We start from the raw sequence: 17,606 nt of genomic DNA, 5'->3' as shown, positions 1-17,606 counted from the left end.
TTCTTTTATGCTCACTACCTCACTTTTTAAATGTCTACAATGATCTCCTTTATATACAAGAGTCATTTTACAATTTTCCAAGTCGGCTTACAATAATAAAAAAAATATTACATAACAAAAATCATGTTGGCCTCTGTGCCAGTATACATGTTTTCTTCTGTGCTGGTGTTGGTGTCCTGAGTGATCTTCTGATGCCGGTGCACTGTCTTGCTTGTGTTATACTTTGCCGGTATGATGTCTTGCTGGTGCCATAGGATTGCAAGGTTTCCATCAATGACAAAACCTTCAATCACATACAATGTCTCATTGGAGTGTCCATATGCCAACAATCTCCCCCTTTGGCATTGATGGAAACATTCATGAGAAATTTCAAAAAGTATCCAAAATGTGTAGTCCAAAAATGTTACCAAAAATGTTTACCAAAAATATGAGAGCTCCCCCTGAGCATATGATTCCTGTATTTTGAATTTTCTCATCCCACTACTCCCGCTTTGGCATTAATGACAAAGGTTGTCAAGATGTCAGTAGAGTTTGTAGGTTCATCTTTCCATATCCTCAACCTTGTAGCTGGGTAGTTATTATCTGAAAAAGATCTCCCAAAATTAAGTTTAAACTATCCATAAACTTCTAACTATCTTTTATTGATGTCTCTGTTCTCTTTACTGTACCGGTGAGATGCTGCAAATGCTCTGCCAGTGTTTTGCTTCCCTGTATTAGTGCCTCTAAAATTTCCTTCTGCAGAGATGCTAAATAGTCCAATCTTGGACTTAGTTTAGATCTCAGATGTTTTGCCTTATTTATAATTCTTTCTTTTTCTCTTTCCATTTTGAGTAATTCTTCCTCAAAATTTGCTATCTTCTCTTCAAAAACTGATAGTGAATCAGGTGAGTTGACAAAATTGTCTGCAAGTTTATTTATCTCATCCTGTGCCTTGCTTATTTTCTTATCAATATATACAGTCAAAAAGTTTGTTTTACATGTATCTTTATACAGATTTTTGTATTCTTTCAACAAACTACATAGTTCTGGTAGAAGTGTGTCAAAATCTCTGTTACACTTCTTTATTTCCTCATCAAAGAATTTCTATTTTTCTTTTTCTACCTTATCCTTCACTGATTCTTCCTTTATTTTCTCAATATTTTCAGAAATATATTTACACAATGTATCCAATTGTCCTAAAGAATCTTTATTATCTATATTACAGTTGGGAGCTATTACCTTCAAAATTGGTATAGAATCATCAATTGCTTTATAAGCCTGTGAGCTACAATCAGTTATTTTCTTGATAGAGTCAAGTAATACCTCAGTCACATTTGTTGACTTGAATGTTGATGATGATCCAACAATCTGAGTACCGGTGGAAGTAACCATGCTTGTATTGACCTTTGGTAGGTCAATTTGTGTCTACATTTCTTCTAGCACTGGTTTTCCTACTTCACTAGTTACCGGTGGCACTATTTCCTTGTGTACCTATTCCAGAGCCTTTAGCTCTATTGGTTTCTCTGTATGTTGTGTTGTCTCTATTTGTGCTTCAGTCTCTGCCTTTTTCTCTGTATCCTCTGCCAATTTCTCTGTTTCCCCTGCTACCGGAGGCTCATTAGCCATATCTGGCTTGTCAGTTGTATCTTTATCTACTATTATGTTGATCTTTTGGGTATCAACATTTACAGTATATAGAACTTCAGAATTAGGATTTTTATCCTCTACATCCATACTTTCTACTGCCGGTTGATTTTCAATAGTTGTAATTTTCACTGATGGGGGTAGGTTGTCTTTAACTTTGATGCTTGGTGGCCCACCAACTTTGCCTTTCCCCTTGTCTCTATCCTTCTGATATACCTTTATAGGTTTAGAGTTCCTATATTCTTCTTGTTTCTCTTTGTCAACTAGGAATATATCCCATCCATCTTCTATTTCCTCTGTTACTGCAGTAACTCTTCCTGCCATTAGTGAAATATGCCGGTGTGCAGTAGAGAATACTGATCGGTTTTCCTGAGCAATCAAATCATCAATTTCCTTTGGAGAGTTTACCGGATATACAACAAGTAGCTTCTCTATTTTTATTTTCTTATCTAATTCAATCATTGCTTGCCTTCTAGCTTCTAACCTTTTGAACAAATCATCAGGAATTTCATTTGCTACTTCCATCAAAAATTTCTTGTACATGTCCATATGCAGTATAACACTGTTCTCAACTTGTTCTTTCTCATCAACAGATAGAGTGTTATAAATTTTCCGTATGTTTTTCAATTTTCCTTCCTCAGTGATTTCATTTAACAATATATCAAGAGGTGCCAAGTCACTATTTGTCCTTTTCTTTTTCTTTGGTGTCAACTTCTTCTTGGGTGTGGCCTTTCTAACCAGAGATCTCACTGCTTGTTGCTTTTGCCTTGTTCTTCTAGGTGAAGGAGTGGTTGCCGGTGAGGGATCTCTTTTTCTAACAACTCTTTTAAAAGTTGCTGGCATGTCACCTTCTGAAGAAGTACCTACCGGTGATAGGTGAGTTTTAGGTTGTGGAGCTGCTAACTCATCCTCAGTTATGCCGGTTTTCTTTAGTACATCTTCCTTAATTGCCTTTGCTTGTTTGGATCCTTTCCTCACAAATGCCTCAACCTTCTTTACTCTTTTCTTTGATTGTATTTGGCTTTCTATGGTCTCAGCACTACCAAATACTTCTTCCTTAGGTTCATTGGGGGCTTCTAGAAGTGCTTTAGCATAAGTTTCAACTATGTGATCATCTGTCTCATAGCCCATCTCGATTACCCAAATTGTTCTTGGGATGACCGCTTCCATCCAGATTTCATCTTTCTTAATAACAAAGCATATATCATCTTTGTATTTGTCTACTATTTTCTGAGATAATCTTATTCTTTGCTTCATTTTGGTCTTCAATGTTTGGAAAAAGTCATTAATATTGTTCTCCTTGTTCTCACCCATGGCATTGAACAGTTCTGTCAATTGTTTTCCTACCGATATGTCATATCCAAGTTCTTTATAACCTATACTGGGAACCTGTTTCATTATGTGTAGCATTAGGCATACTAATAGATTTCCAAGTCTGAAAGTTCCTTTCTTGTCCTTCTTTATCTTTCTAAGATTGTCTATTAGTTCATCCTTTAACCATTCACAGATGTCAATTTTTGCATTGTCTATTACCATATCATAAACACTCTTAATGCATAAACTTGAAACTGAGTTAAGTCTATTAGCATGAGTGGCCTTGTAACCTAATATCATACTGATCAATCTTACATTGATATCTTTTACATCATTAACCCTTAGAGATCTCTTATCAAATGTTGCACTAGTTAGTTTTGTAACTAGGTCATTTGGAACCTTCTTGGTTTTGTCTGGTCTCTTTCCGGTGGTCAGTAACTCTATGATAGCTTTCATAGCTTCCTTGGTGATCTTATGGATTGCATCTAACCAAAAAAATTCTCCATGAACTCTGCTTAATACTATCCTAATCACATCCTTAGGGAATTCAGGAATGCTAAGGATTTTTGTGAATCCTAGGGTTTCAATAATCTTGTGTTCATCTTTAACATTGCCAGTATCATCACATATCACGGTTTTATACATGGTTTTGATTTCCTCATCTCCTAACTCTTCAATGTTGCAGTGGATGTACATTCTAGGGTCCTTAGCATATACAACTCCTTTAGGGATTTGAGAAAAAGCACCTAAGGTATCATCCTTCTTTGCTATCTCGGGAACTAACTGAAATACGGGCCTACGTCTTTTGATTACTTCAACAAATAGTAGGGTTTGCTATGTATTCAATTGCAGAGGTAGATGCCATGATTAAATACCTTTTCCTGCCTTGGATGGATGATTGCTTGGAGTGTGCTTGCTTCTTGCTCAAATTACCTTAGCTCAGAATCTTCGCGCTCTCTGAAAATTTGAAATCACGGTGAAATGAAATGGAGCCAAAACCTTATTTTTATAATGTATTTTCACCATCTACCACATTTATTGCATGCCGGTTAAGTATTCACTTAACATTGTCTGCCGGTAATAAGTAATTTTCAACTTCTTATCTCTAACCGAGGGAATAATTAGCATGTGTCATTTGATTGCCAAACCCTCAAAGAAATTTTCTTCAATTAGATGAAGAACTTCCTGCCGGTGGAGCACTAGTTTGTCCTACCGGTGAAGCATCAATCTATCCTATCAGTGAAGAATTGGTTGGTTCTACCGGTGGAGAAGTATTCCCAATATTTAGATCAGCTTTTCTAATCCATTGTTTTGAGAATTCTTTCTTAACCTCTTCAACTTTTTCTTTACCTTTCAAGCTAGCACTTTTGTTGTCTACCGATGTTCCTTTACTTCTACAAAATTTAGCAATATGCCCAATCTTGTTACATGCATAACAAGTCACATTATTCTTTTGAAAAGATTTTCCATAACCTATGCCGGTTTGTGTTCTGCATTGGTTTGATAAATGTCCAAATCTTCCACAAACATAACATCTCACATTCATTCTGCAGTTTTCAGAGTTGTGACCAACTTTGTTGCATTTTGAACATTGACTTGTGGGTGTATTGATATTCTGATAATTCCTAGATCTATATTCATTTTCTCTATGACCATACTTATTACAGTTAAAGCATTTTCCATTGAATTTATAAGCATTAGTTTGTCTTACCGGTTTACTGTGATCCTGAGTATTTGCAGTACCAGAGATTTCACCAACTTCAAAGCCAATTCCAGAAGTGTCACCTTTAGGTTTTTGATTCTTCAGCAAGGTACCAAGTTCCTCTGAGCTTTTCTTGAATTTTTCTTTGTGTTGATTTGTAGTTTCCAGTTCTCTTTCCAAGATTTCTTTTTGTCTCATCAGTTCATTTGAGTCATTCTGAGTATGCATCAGATCTGTCTTCAACATGTCATTTTCATAGCTAAGTCTTGTGTTCTCATTTGCTGCATCACTTAGTCTTCTAGTCAATTCTTCTTCATTCTTCTTCCTATCCTCAATCTCTTTGCAAAATCTCATAGTCATATCCTGCATTCATTTTTTGTTGTCACGATCTCTTGTTTCAACTTGCTTATCATATCATTAAGTGATTCCTTTTCATCATTTTCATTTTGCAATTTTTCACAAAGTTCTCTTCTCTTATTTCTTGCAACAGTAAAATTTTCTTGAAGTGCCTGAATGATATCCCGAGCTGCTCTTAAATCATCTTCTAATTTGATATTTTTCAATTTTTCTGCATCATAGTCTGTAAGAGCTCCTTCCAGTTGCTTCCTTAGATTTTCCATCTTTACCGATGTCAAGATCTTCCCCAAGCTATTAGACTTTTGAAAATAGAGGACCAAGCTCTGATACCAATTGTTAGGGGTCCCACAGATATTGAGAGGGGGGGGTGAATCAATATCTAACTGGTAATGAGAATTTCTTAAGTTAAAACATGCAGAACATAATATAACAGTGTACTGGTATGCAAGAAATAATGCAATAAACAGAATCAAGAACATCCACATGAAAAGTACACCATAACACAAGATGTTTAATGAGGAAACCCGGTGTGGGAAAAACCTCGGTGGGATTTGTGACCCACAATATTCACTCATTGGCCAATAAGAGAGTATTACTTACAATAGGGGCCTGCACATGTAGGAAGGCCAACTGCCTAGAGCTCACTGCTCAATGGGAAGTCACACTGACTTACAATAAGGATTATACTAATTCAATGACTTGTACTACTTTATAATAGTATCTCCAATGCCAGATTCAGTACCGGTTCCTGCTCTGTTCTTTACATATACCCTTGACCTATAATTCGCACATTAGGTCTGCCTAATAATTTTCTTTTATGCTCACTACCTCACTTTTTAAATGTCTACAATGATCTCCTTTATATACAAGAGTCATTTTACAATTTGCCAAGTCGGCTTACAATAATAATAAAAATATTACATAACAAAAATCCTGTCGGCCTCTGTGCCGGTATACATGTTTTCTTCTGTGCCGGTGCCGGTGTCCTGAGTGATCTTCTGATGCCGGTGCACTGTCTTGCCTGTGTTATACTTTGCCGGTATGATGTCTTGCCGGTGCCATAGGATTGCAAGGTTGCCATCAATGACAAAACCTTCAATCACATACAATGTCTCATTGGAGTGTCCATATGCCAACATAGGCATCATTGGCACAACAAACCCACCTGGAGGAGATTGCCAGTGAGGAGCGACGCCAAAAGGTCCTCTGACAGTACGAAGAAAACAATCATCATTGGGATGCAGAGCGTGATGGCAAGAGGCAAAGGGGAAATTGAACCCTGTAATAATCCCAGCACAATGTTGACATAAATTGTGGTCGGAAGGGAAACTAATAAAAGTTTTTTTTTTGTGTGTACATGGCGTGTGCTTGCTATGTGCGGAAGTGATTTATGACCAATATACTAAATATGGACAAAAATAAAAAGATACAAAGTGATGAATGGGAAGTGGCACAAAGAGAATTGAATCTTAGACAACAAATAGAACGAAGGCGTAGGCTAAGGCAGCTTGCCGAGGGATGACTGACTGAGGGGTTGCTCGAAGGGAACCCAGGAGGTGTCATGGAGGTAGAGATAAACAGAGAGAATTACACTCTCTACACTGTCATAGGGTTGCTCAAAGGGAACCTAGGAGTCACAAAGGGTGCCGAATGGGAATTCTACAGTTCACCAAAATACCACCATAGGGTAAGAAGTCACGAAGAATTGGTGGAATAAACAAGGCAAAGTCTAAACCTGATCAACGCTACCAAAGACCTACTAAAGAACTTGTCCATTCTGAAGGACAACCCAAGGGAGATGACCAAAGGTGACGGTATGGCCGACGGTGCCGGGGGAGCACAAGGGTACCATACAGGAGGCAATTTTTTCGGTTCGGGGTCAACAACCTTCTCCGGAGGACCCACGAGTGGAGGGTCAGGTGCAGGAGGTGGAGGCGGAGGATCACTAGGTACAAGAACACAAGGCACCAGAGGAGAGAGACTAAGTGGTGGGATGGAAAGTAGGTAGAAGCTGCCAAAGTTCAACGGCGATGGGAAGGAAGACCTTGTCTTCCATTGCCGCACTTACAAAACCATATGGTTAGCGAACGGTGTTACCGACCAGGACAAATGGGTAACACAATTTCCAGCAACCTTAAGGGGAGTAGCCATCGACTGGTACTCCGATATGGATAAGACCAAAGTCGGCACATGGCCCAACCTGAAGAAGGAGTTTGAGATAGAGTTTTGCCTCCTCAGAGATGACAATGAAATAGTAGCCGAAATCTATGGCACAAAGCAGAATAAGAATGAGACTTTTCGAGCCTATAATTGGCAACTCAAGGAACTGTTAGGGAAAATGGAGAGTCAACCAGTAGATGGGTTGAAAAAGAGATGGTTCATGGAGGGAATGAAACACTCCATCTGGAAGAAGATGAAAATTGTTTCACCAATCTCATATGAAGATGCATATAATAGAGCGATGGATCTCGAGAGCGAGACCAAGACATCCAAGAAGAAAAAGAAGAAGGATAGCTTGTCCAAGGATGATGACTCTTTCAAGGGAAGCAGCGATGGCGAGTCTGGAAAAAAGGTGCAAGCGCTCCAGAAAGACATGGAGTGAATGAGGAGAGAATTTAAAGCAATGAGAAGCACGAGTTAGACCGCAGGGGATGTATGGTGCACAAAGTGCAAAGAGGAAGGACATACGAAGGGTACTTGTTCGAAGAAGGCCTTTTGCGAGATTTGCCAAGTGATGGGACACTCCATCAAGGAGTGCCCATACAACATGAAAACACAAAACCAACATGTATTGCTTATGTAGGAACAACCAACTACATCGGGCGGTACCGACAGCTCCTAGGTGAACAACAATGCAACATCAGGAGGCTACCGAGATAACCGGTGGGGAGGATGAAACAACAATAGCAACAATAACAATACAAGGAGCTAGATCCAATACGACTCCAAAGGATGACCGATGATACAATGCAGAGCGTGCAGCCAGTGGGGGTACTTCACCCGAGACTGCCCGAAGGGAGAGACCACACAATATTTGTGCAAATGGTGCGGACCGGGAGACCATGAGGATGCCACCTTCCCAAAGTCCGGCATCAACTTGCTCAATATCAAGGAAACCAAATAAGAGGAAGTGTTGTCCATAACCTGCGCCCAAGCCAGACAAGCAATGTGCCCAGACCCAGAGATGGGGAAGCGAAGGGTACGGGAAGCACAGGAAGAAATTGAGAAAGAGATACGAGAGGGGGCGAAGGCGAAGGGTACGACGGGTACTTCCTTCTGACCAGAGGCAAAGGAGGCTATAATAAATCAAATTTAAAAACTGGAGGTGCCTGTGAAGGTACATGACCTCCTCCAGATGATGCCTCAATTACGAACGACGTTGCTAAATAATCTCTCCCAACCACGCACCAATACCGACCACCGCACAGATGTTCCTGGGGGGTCTGCAATAGACCCTAGGCTAGTGGTAGTTAACACTGGAAGGAACCCGACCATTGTGGAGATGGGTATCCTTGGCACCATTCTAACCGATATCATCGTTGATGGTGGATCAAGAGTGAATGTTCTTCCAGAAGAAATGTGGCGGAAGCTGGGGAAGTCGACACTGTGGCCATCTACATTCAATATGTTGGGAGCAGATCAACATGGAATCAAACTCATCGGGATAGTGATGGGCCAACAAGTTACCATCGGGATGAAACCCTTCATACTGGACTTCATGGTAATCCCACTAAAGAAAAAAGGGTATGATGCGATCTTAGGGAGAGGGTGGCTGGTGGCAGCCAAGGCCACCCACAACTGGAATAAGAACACTCTATCTATGGAGAATGGAGGAAGGAAGTTTATCATAGACCTCGGGACATAGTTGGTTAGTGAGGAACTGACATCATCTTCAGAATCAGAGGGTGAAGGAGAAGGCAACCTGAGGAACGAAGGACGGGGCTGCAGGGAGACCAACGATGAAGGGATTCTCAAACTAGGAGAGTGCTCCGAGGATGAGACGGGGTCATTGAATGGGATCTTCCACTGGCAGATGGAGGATTACAAAATGTTCCAGAGCTACAAGATTGAAGTAGAGGAACCAGAGCAAGTAACAGAGGAGGTTACCTACCAGAATACAAAGAATATTGGAAGGGAGATGCCCCAAACCTTGGTGATGGAGATAATCCCAAGATCATTCATGTCGGCAACGATTGGAACCCTGTATGGAAGGCCACATCCTTCAAAATATTTATTCTTCTTCTTCTTATGTATGGGAAGGAGACCATGGTCCCTGTAGAATTCATGGTTCCAAGTCTTCAGATGGCCATTGAAAATAGACTTGCCATCAATGGTCCAAATTGAAACCCTACCACGAGAAGCGTGCAAGGGACCCAAGAGGCCAGAAGGACACTCGAGAGTCTAGAGGGGGACCCGAGAGGGTGGAAGGGGACCCGAGAGGTTGGGCAGGCGACTCAAGAAGCACGGGACCAAGCGGGAGACTCTCAAGAGAGGCAAATAAGGGCGATCCAAGAGGCACGAGACATGAGCCGAAAACTCTCTAGGAAATTTAAAAAAATAAAAAATAAAAAAATAAAAAAAAATTGAAAAAAAATAAAATTGGTGGCCACGGTGGAACCGCCATGTAGTGGGACCACTGTCGGGGTCCCCATGTGGTGGAACCATCATTGGGGGCACCATTCGGTGGAACCAGTGTTGGGGGCACCGTACATTGGAACCACCATGCGATGGAGCCATCATTGGGGGCACCGTATGGTGGAACCACCATTGGGGTGACCACCATGTGGTGGTTGTCCACCGCAGAGGATGCCCAACAAAACCATGCCCAGCTGAAAAGAGGTGACCATCGTGCTGCCCAACAAAAACCACGCCCAACAAAAAGTGAAAAAATGCCCACGCCTAGCCAAAGACACAAGCGTGACGGAAAAATAAATTGCAGCAGAGGGGAGTAAAGGAAACCCGATGCCATAGGGAAGAAGAAGATTTTTCCATAGGAAAAGTACCAAAGAGAGATACGAAGTCGTTGAAGGATAGTAATTAACAAAGGAGCAAATAAAAATGCCAGCCGAAGGGGGTCTTGGAAGCCATAGTGGTATATTACTAAAGGGTGTTGGATGGAGGTAGATTCCACAGAAAGATTTCAATTGTCATCATCTGAAAGATGTCATATGTAATTTGAAGGGAAGCAATTTAGCGTTGAAGGAAGAAATCGCGAATTGAACCTACCTACAGGGAGGTAATAAAATATTTTTTTGAAAGTGGTGGTGGGACCACCGTGCGGTAGGGTGGAACTCGGTGGGTATTCATCCACGGTACACCCGTATGACTAGACAACATCCATCGTGCGACCTTCCCAACCACCATACGAGAGACCAATCACCGTACGACACCAAGCCTTTGGGTGACCGTAGTTGTCGTACGGCTCAACCACCGTATGGGTTCACTCCACTATACAAGAGACCACTCCACCATACAGATATAACCTCTGTATGGGCTCAGGATGCCTGAAGGAGCATGATGATGGTGATAGTGGTTTAAAAGAGGATGAAAGGAAAAATACCACAACACAACAAGGATAAATGGTGGTGATGGCACGTGAAAAAAAAAAAAATGATGACCGGATTGAAAAATCATTCGATGGAGTCTGGAGCCAGGACACTAAAAAAATTAGAGTGGAGAAGAATATTTTTGGCATCTTAAAATATCACAAAAATGATGTGTGCCATGGAATTCCGTGTGGTTCTGAAGGTGGTAAATTGTTGTTGGCACTTGGGGCACTGCCCCTAGACCCCCAATTTATTTTTGAGCTACAATACACTTTTTGAGCTGGGCAAAGGTATCAGAGAAGTCACGGTAAGTGTTGGGGTTGTTCCGTACTATGAGAAAGTGTTGGTATTTTGGATATGTTGATATGGTTTTGTCATTGATGTCAACACCTGTCATCACTTGTCAACACTTATTAACACTTGGTGATCTTTTCTTATGTTCACCGACAAGTCAAGTGACTATGCACAGTCACTGGTATTTGGTTCACCGATAGGTTATATTGTTCACTGGCACTTGGAATGACTTGGAGACTACCTGGTTATGTCGAAGACATTATTTGATCACTTGGTTTTGGTGATTTGGTTATTGGACTATCCGGGTTTGCATATTTGATGTTACCAACAAATAGGTCCATGTTATGCACAGACAAGCATATCTATTCCAGATCAGTACGACACATTATGGAGATGATTTATTATTATTGTAAATGCATTGAGCCAACATGATGCATCGCTTATTGATTCATTTGTAATTGATTTTATTGTAATATCTTTTAGTGAGCCAACCTATTCAATTGGTCTTAGGTTATGGTATAAACGTAAGATCTCATTTGTGAGATTGATATGCGATAAGGAAAAGTATTGTAATAGGATATATGCGAAAATAAGCAGAGCTATACATGTAGACATCATTTGAAGGTTGAAGGAAGATTTTTGTGAAGGCAATCAGAACTAAACCGGCACTGACTCCAGCATATGAAGATGCTATTTTAAGCAGTACATTATCATTGGATTTAACCACCCAATTGTAGTCAGTGTGACTCCCATTTTGTGATTGAGCAGTGAGCTCTAGGCAGCTGGCCTTTCTGCATGTGCAGACTCCATATTGTACACACATACTATCTGCAATAGTATCATTTGATTGTGGGTAAGGCTTCCCACCATGGGTTTTCCCCTTATAGGGTTTCCACGTACAAATATTTGTGTTATGTGTTGTGGATGTTATTGTCTTTCTGTTGCATGCATTAATCTTTACCGGTACTGCAATTAACTGATAAAACTGTCTATCGACATAAAGTTTGGTTTACTGGAATTAAGCATTCAATTTTGGTTAAGTTAATTTTGGTTGAATTTCTTGGACAACTGATTCACCCCCCCCTCTCAGTTGTCTCCGGGACCTAACAGAAAGAAGCCTAAAGCTAAGCATTGGCGGGGAAGCCATAAGTCATAAAGGGAGATGGATTTGCAGGTTGCGAACAAACAGAGTTTGAGGGAAGGCATTGCAAGAACACGAAGTCGTACAACACCAGGGAGTTATTCAGTTCAGTTATCAACCTTTAGGGAGTGTGATGGAGGATTTGAGGTGTCTCCTAGCCTTTGTGCTAGAGGGTTGTGGCCACTTCCAGGCATGAATGGTATGCTTTGAGGAACTCAGAGAATGTCTCGGCTGGACGTGAGGTTGCCTTGGTGGGTGCATAGAGGGCTTAGGAGGAGTAGACCACCAGGTTGGAGGTAGTAGTAGCATGAGACTTAGCTTAGCATACCCAGGAGTTGGATGTCGAGAGGGCAACACGGGTGGCTATCAAGGATAAATTGGCTAGGGAGACCGTATCATTTGAGTAGCAGTTAGGTGGAGGCTGAGACTAAAAATAGTGTTTTGCAAACAATTTTGGTTTAGGCACTGGAGGACTGTGATGTCAAGAAGAAAACAAAGATGGTAGTAGAAAAGGGTTTTCAGGTGAGGACACAACAGGTGTATGAGTTTTGGGCTCGACTAGCGTCAGCAATTCTTGCAGTTCTATACCTTGATTTTGTTTAATATATGAGCATCATCTCTATTTTATATTAAGTCATCCAGATATGACTTCTTTTCTTGGGGGGATGATGTTGTTGGGAATAATCATTATGCCATGTTGTCATATTATGTTATGTTGTCATCAGTAATTATGAGTTACGATAGTCAGTTAGTCATCCCGAAGGGAAGTTGGACGCGACGGTTGGTCGCACCCCTTCAGGTATTATATATTGCATACCTTCCCTTCATAGTGGGATCATCATAGTCATATCAGGGTGTGATGTTATAAGCACTTGATGTACATGGACTATTGAATTAATACAAAAACTGGTTCTTTAATATATTTCAATTATGTCCTGTGCATTTACTTTCTGCGTTTAATCGTTGACCTGTATATGGCAAACAAAGAGAAGTGACAACCGTTCCAATAGTTGGAGAGATTGTAATCAATCTGTAATCTTCCTCTGTATTTGAGAGGGGCAACTCCCTCGTATGATGAGGGTATGTGAGATTTTTGTGTACTTTTAACATGAAAGTACATAAAGGAGAAAACATAGAACTAAAGAAATATAAAGAACAGAAACCCCAATAATAGACATACGAGTACCAATTGGGATTTCACAATAGATAACAATTACAAAGGGGAATTTAAGCACAATATAAGTTTGACACGCAAATATCTCAACATACGAAGAGATGGGTAACTCTAGCACATCCAAACCAAGATACCAAAGCTTGATTGTGTTTCATTACATCAATTGCATGAATTGTAAGTATTCCAATAGATGATGGATGATTTACACATAGACAAAAGATATCACCAATTCAACATATGAAAAATTAGTAATAATAACTTAAGAAGCACATCTAGCACATACGAGCTAAATAGATCCTTTATTATCTTCATGAAATTATACAATCTCAAGAACTCTTCTATACAAAGTGCAAACACAAAATTCATCAAACTACTTCTCTAAGAATTTCTCCATAGTCTCCCCTTTGTCTGAGTATCCATTACAAATGAATTGGCCTTGTATTTATAGGCATCCTGCAACAACTACCTTAATAACCAAATCATAACTACTTTTGGTAACTACTTAATCTAACCATTTTGTGTAACTATTTAGAATAACTTCCTAAATTGCCACTTAAGACAGCTAGCTTTTGATAACCATTTAGGATAACTACTTGGCTAACTACTTAAAATAACTACCCTTGTAGAAATGAGTTAGGATATCTATTTCTTAGGGACAAGTTAGGATAACTAACTTTTACAAGAATTGAGTCCAAATTCTAACCTATAGCTACGTGAGTAACATAGCCACTTCTTCAAAAGAACATCTTGAAACTTTCAAGTTAGGATTGGAGTGAGGTGCTTATCCATCTTCATGTGCATCTTTGGTCTTTGTAATGATCTCATCATGAATTCTTTGTTTGCACTGCAGAGAGAATATCCACACCTTTGGAACCAATGCATTGATGAGCTTTAATTATTTGGTATCAAGATTTGAAATCAAAATCTTCTCTCCCATTGTGTTCTTCCAAATGACTCTTCAGTCCACCTTTTTTTAGAACATGTCGATGATTCTGCATCTTGCAGACCTGTCTATGCCTTTATTCTGAAGTTGCAATGTCGACATAGGTATAGAGGATACAAGGAAAGGATGTGGAATTCAGCTATACACTAGCCAATTGCATTTTCTTCAAACTTTTGAATGTTCATACCTTGCAATCATAACATTTGTATGATGACCTTCTTTAACTCATTTTTGTCAAAAGATTGGTTTTTTTTTTAGCTATGATTAGTCATTTTACAAGAATGTGGAATGAAACAAAACCAATATCTTTGTATCTGTTTCTTTGATGCATGTTCATAACCTATTCAAGAGCACCTGTTCTAACTCGTGGGCAAGGAAGATGACAACGTGACTGCATAATACAACTTTACACCTGCTTTTTGCATTGCTTCGAAGTTTCTAAAGCATCTTTAACAACTCCATTTTGTGCTCGGTCTGCAGTCAATTTCGATCATTGAGATGATATCTCTTTGGCATATTTTTCGTCCATTTCTTGTAGATTCCACGACTTGCACTCATAACACGTTATGAGACCACAATTCTTCGATACATCTTGTCGAACAACTCACATGCCTCGGCTATGCTTCCATATTTTACATGCATGTCGACTAGAGTATTTCCAACCATAATATCTAACATGAATCTTTCTCCCATCAATATGGTTTGGTGGATGTTTACAACCTACTCCAAAGCTCCCACATTCGGTGTAGATACAAAATAATGGTGGTAAAAGTCGCAGAGCTTGGCACTATTCATGCAATTGTATTCGCTTGAAAGTTAGTAAGGTATTTTCACCAAGTTCATTATATCCATAGCCATCGGTGTAGCTGAAAAGAATATCGACAAAGATCATAGAACACAACTTTGAGGCTTGCAAATTGCACTTAAACATTTCTAAATCTATTTCAACAACTCCATTTTCTACATGTTTGTGATGACATCTCTTTGTAGCGTTTTGTCAAGCTATTATTGTGCCTTGTCTACGCATCCACACATTACATTGCATGAGATGACATAATTTTGAAACCTTCTATCCAAAAGATGTAGAAATTAGTTATACCCTTGCTGATTGTATTTACTTTGAAGTTTCTAAAACTTGCAAAACAAATCCATCTTGTGTATTCCCTGCGATCATTGTATTTTGTTTGTGCTTTGGGTAGTTATAATGACTACCTTGTTTCAGCCAATGGTGGTCCATATATTGGAAACTTTGCTAAACAACATAAAACACTGACGTTCGTTCCATTTGAATTTTGTTTCTACTGCAATTTTGGCATTCTTACTGAGCACTGTGAAGATTCATAACAATCTTCAAATCAGTTATAATAACTGACTTTTCTACTATGGATTTATCGGCATTTTCAAACACTCGGCCAACTTACCAATAACGATCCAAATTATGATGAGTTTGAAACTTCTTCACATCCTTGTTTATACTTGACCGATATTTGACTATATTTTACAAAGTATAATAACTTAAGATGTTACCATGGATTGTGCTTTCGGTGTTTTGTTATACTCTACAAAGTTGGCGAACTTGCCAATATTACTTCATCTATCCTTCACATCTTCACTTCATCAGTAACTCCAGGAACTTTATGAAATAAGCAATAAATATCATTTTGATATGCAATTTGATAAAAGCTTCATCTTTGGTGATTTATTAAAATGTAACAACTCATCGAAAATGCCTCAAGATTGAATACCCTTGCATCTTTGAAAACTTAGCCACATTATGAAAAACCTCACTAGGAAGGAACATTGACACAAAAGTTTAAATTTTGAAAAGTTTGAAGTTAGGGCTAACAAACCTAAATCTACCACCACTCTACATACTTTACCCATGATCTTGTACTTTATCCTGAACAAGGAGTTTCTTTGACTAGGTTCCTCCTTAACCGGTTTTTTTTATCAAAACTCTTCTTAACATGAGATTCTCTCCAACCTCGGAATCTAAGCTTACTTCTAATACCTTCACATTTGTTGCATCTTCTTGAATATAATTTACTCTCTTATCACCTCCTTGGGATGAAGAATACTTCTCAGGACATCTATAGGTCGGGTGTCCAAGTTTATGGCAATTGTAGCACTTCATTGTGGTGAAATAGGACCCTCTTCCTGATCCACTAGACCTTCCTCTACTAGAGTTTCTAGATCCCCTTCCCTTATAGCTGCTCTTTCTATTGGAATCCCCACTCTGCTCTACCAACTTGGATTCCCCTTGCCCCTTGGGATCTTTGGTCTACACTTCTTCCACCATAGCTACCTCTATGACCTTTGCCATCTCTTCCCCTGACTCTACCTCTGTTTCTTTTCTCTTGTTTCTTTTTACTCTTCTCTTCCACCTTGAGTGCCAATTGATAGCACTTGTGGACAATACTAGGACACAACAAACTTATCTCTTCTTGGATATTCCACCGCAAACCATTCAAGTACCTGGCTACCTTGATGCTTTCTTCTTCCACCACATTGGATCTCAAACAAAACTTCTAAAATTCTTTAGTGTAGCTACTCACATCTAGTTCTCTTTGTCTCAAATTTTGTCTCCTCTTGTGTAGCTGAATTTCCTAATCTTCTAAGATATAGGCTTCTTTCACCTTGGCTAGCATTCCTTTCCAAGTGGCAATTGGGTTCTTACCCTCCTTTTGCCTCTCCTCTTGGATGAACTTCCACCAAGTCAAGGCCGCTCCTCTCAATCTAGATTTGGCTACCTTCACCTTTTATGCTTCACTAATCCCATCACATTCAAAGTGATTCTCCAATACTTCAATCCATTCCATGACCACTTTTGGTTCCATTTTTCCACAAAAAAGTGGCACTCCTTCTAGGGACTTCCCTCCTAAGGCTTTGATGGCTCGAAGGAAAGGTTCTTCAGGCAAAATAGGATATGGTTCATGTGTGGGATCCTCTTCTACCACTTCTTTATCCCTTTCTTCATTGATTTTGATAGTTACCTTCTCAGTCTTTTCTTCTACTTCACCTAGTTTGTTCTCCAATTGTTGAAATATTACCCTAAGGAGTCTATTTTATTCCTCTTGATCTTATACCTTTTTGGCTAACTCTATATTGGTCACTTCTTAAGGCTATTTTCACCTACTGACTCAGTCTCTGACATCAAATGGTTTCTTCCCAAATCTTAACTTGCTCTGATACCACTTTGATGGGGAGATTCCAACAAAAGAGTTACACCTCACTCAATAGGTAGGTAAAGGATGTTTTAGTGGGCTTCCATCACCCTTCACTTTTCCATTGACAAGTCAAACAATTAAACTCCTTTGGAGTGCTCCCTATCAACTTGTTTGCTCCTATTACTCACAAGCCTAGCTGGGATTCACTAGAGTAAATCCAACCATCCAGTTATCCAAACCTCCAACATACACTTGTAGGGGTCTCAGGGGGTGTATAATAGGTGTTTCAATTCCACTCATGTGGTTCTTTGATTGGATACACTTCATTTTTCCATCGCTTCCTCT

This window comes from Cryptomeria japonica, chromosome 8, assembly GCF_030272615.1.
Source record: "Cryptomeria japonica chromosome 8, Sugi_1.0, whole genome shotgun sequence".
NCBI lineage: Eukaryota > Viridiplantae > Streptophyta > Pinopsida > Cupressales > Cupressaceae > Cryptomeria > Cryptomeria japonica.
This window is presented reverse-complemented; position numbering follows the sequence as displayed.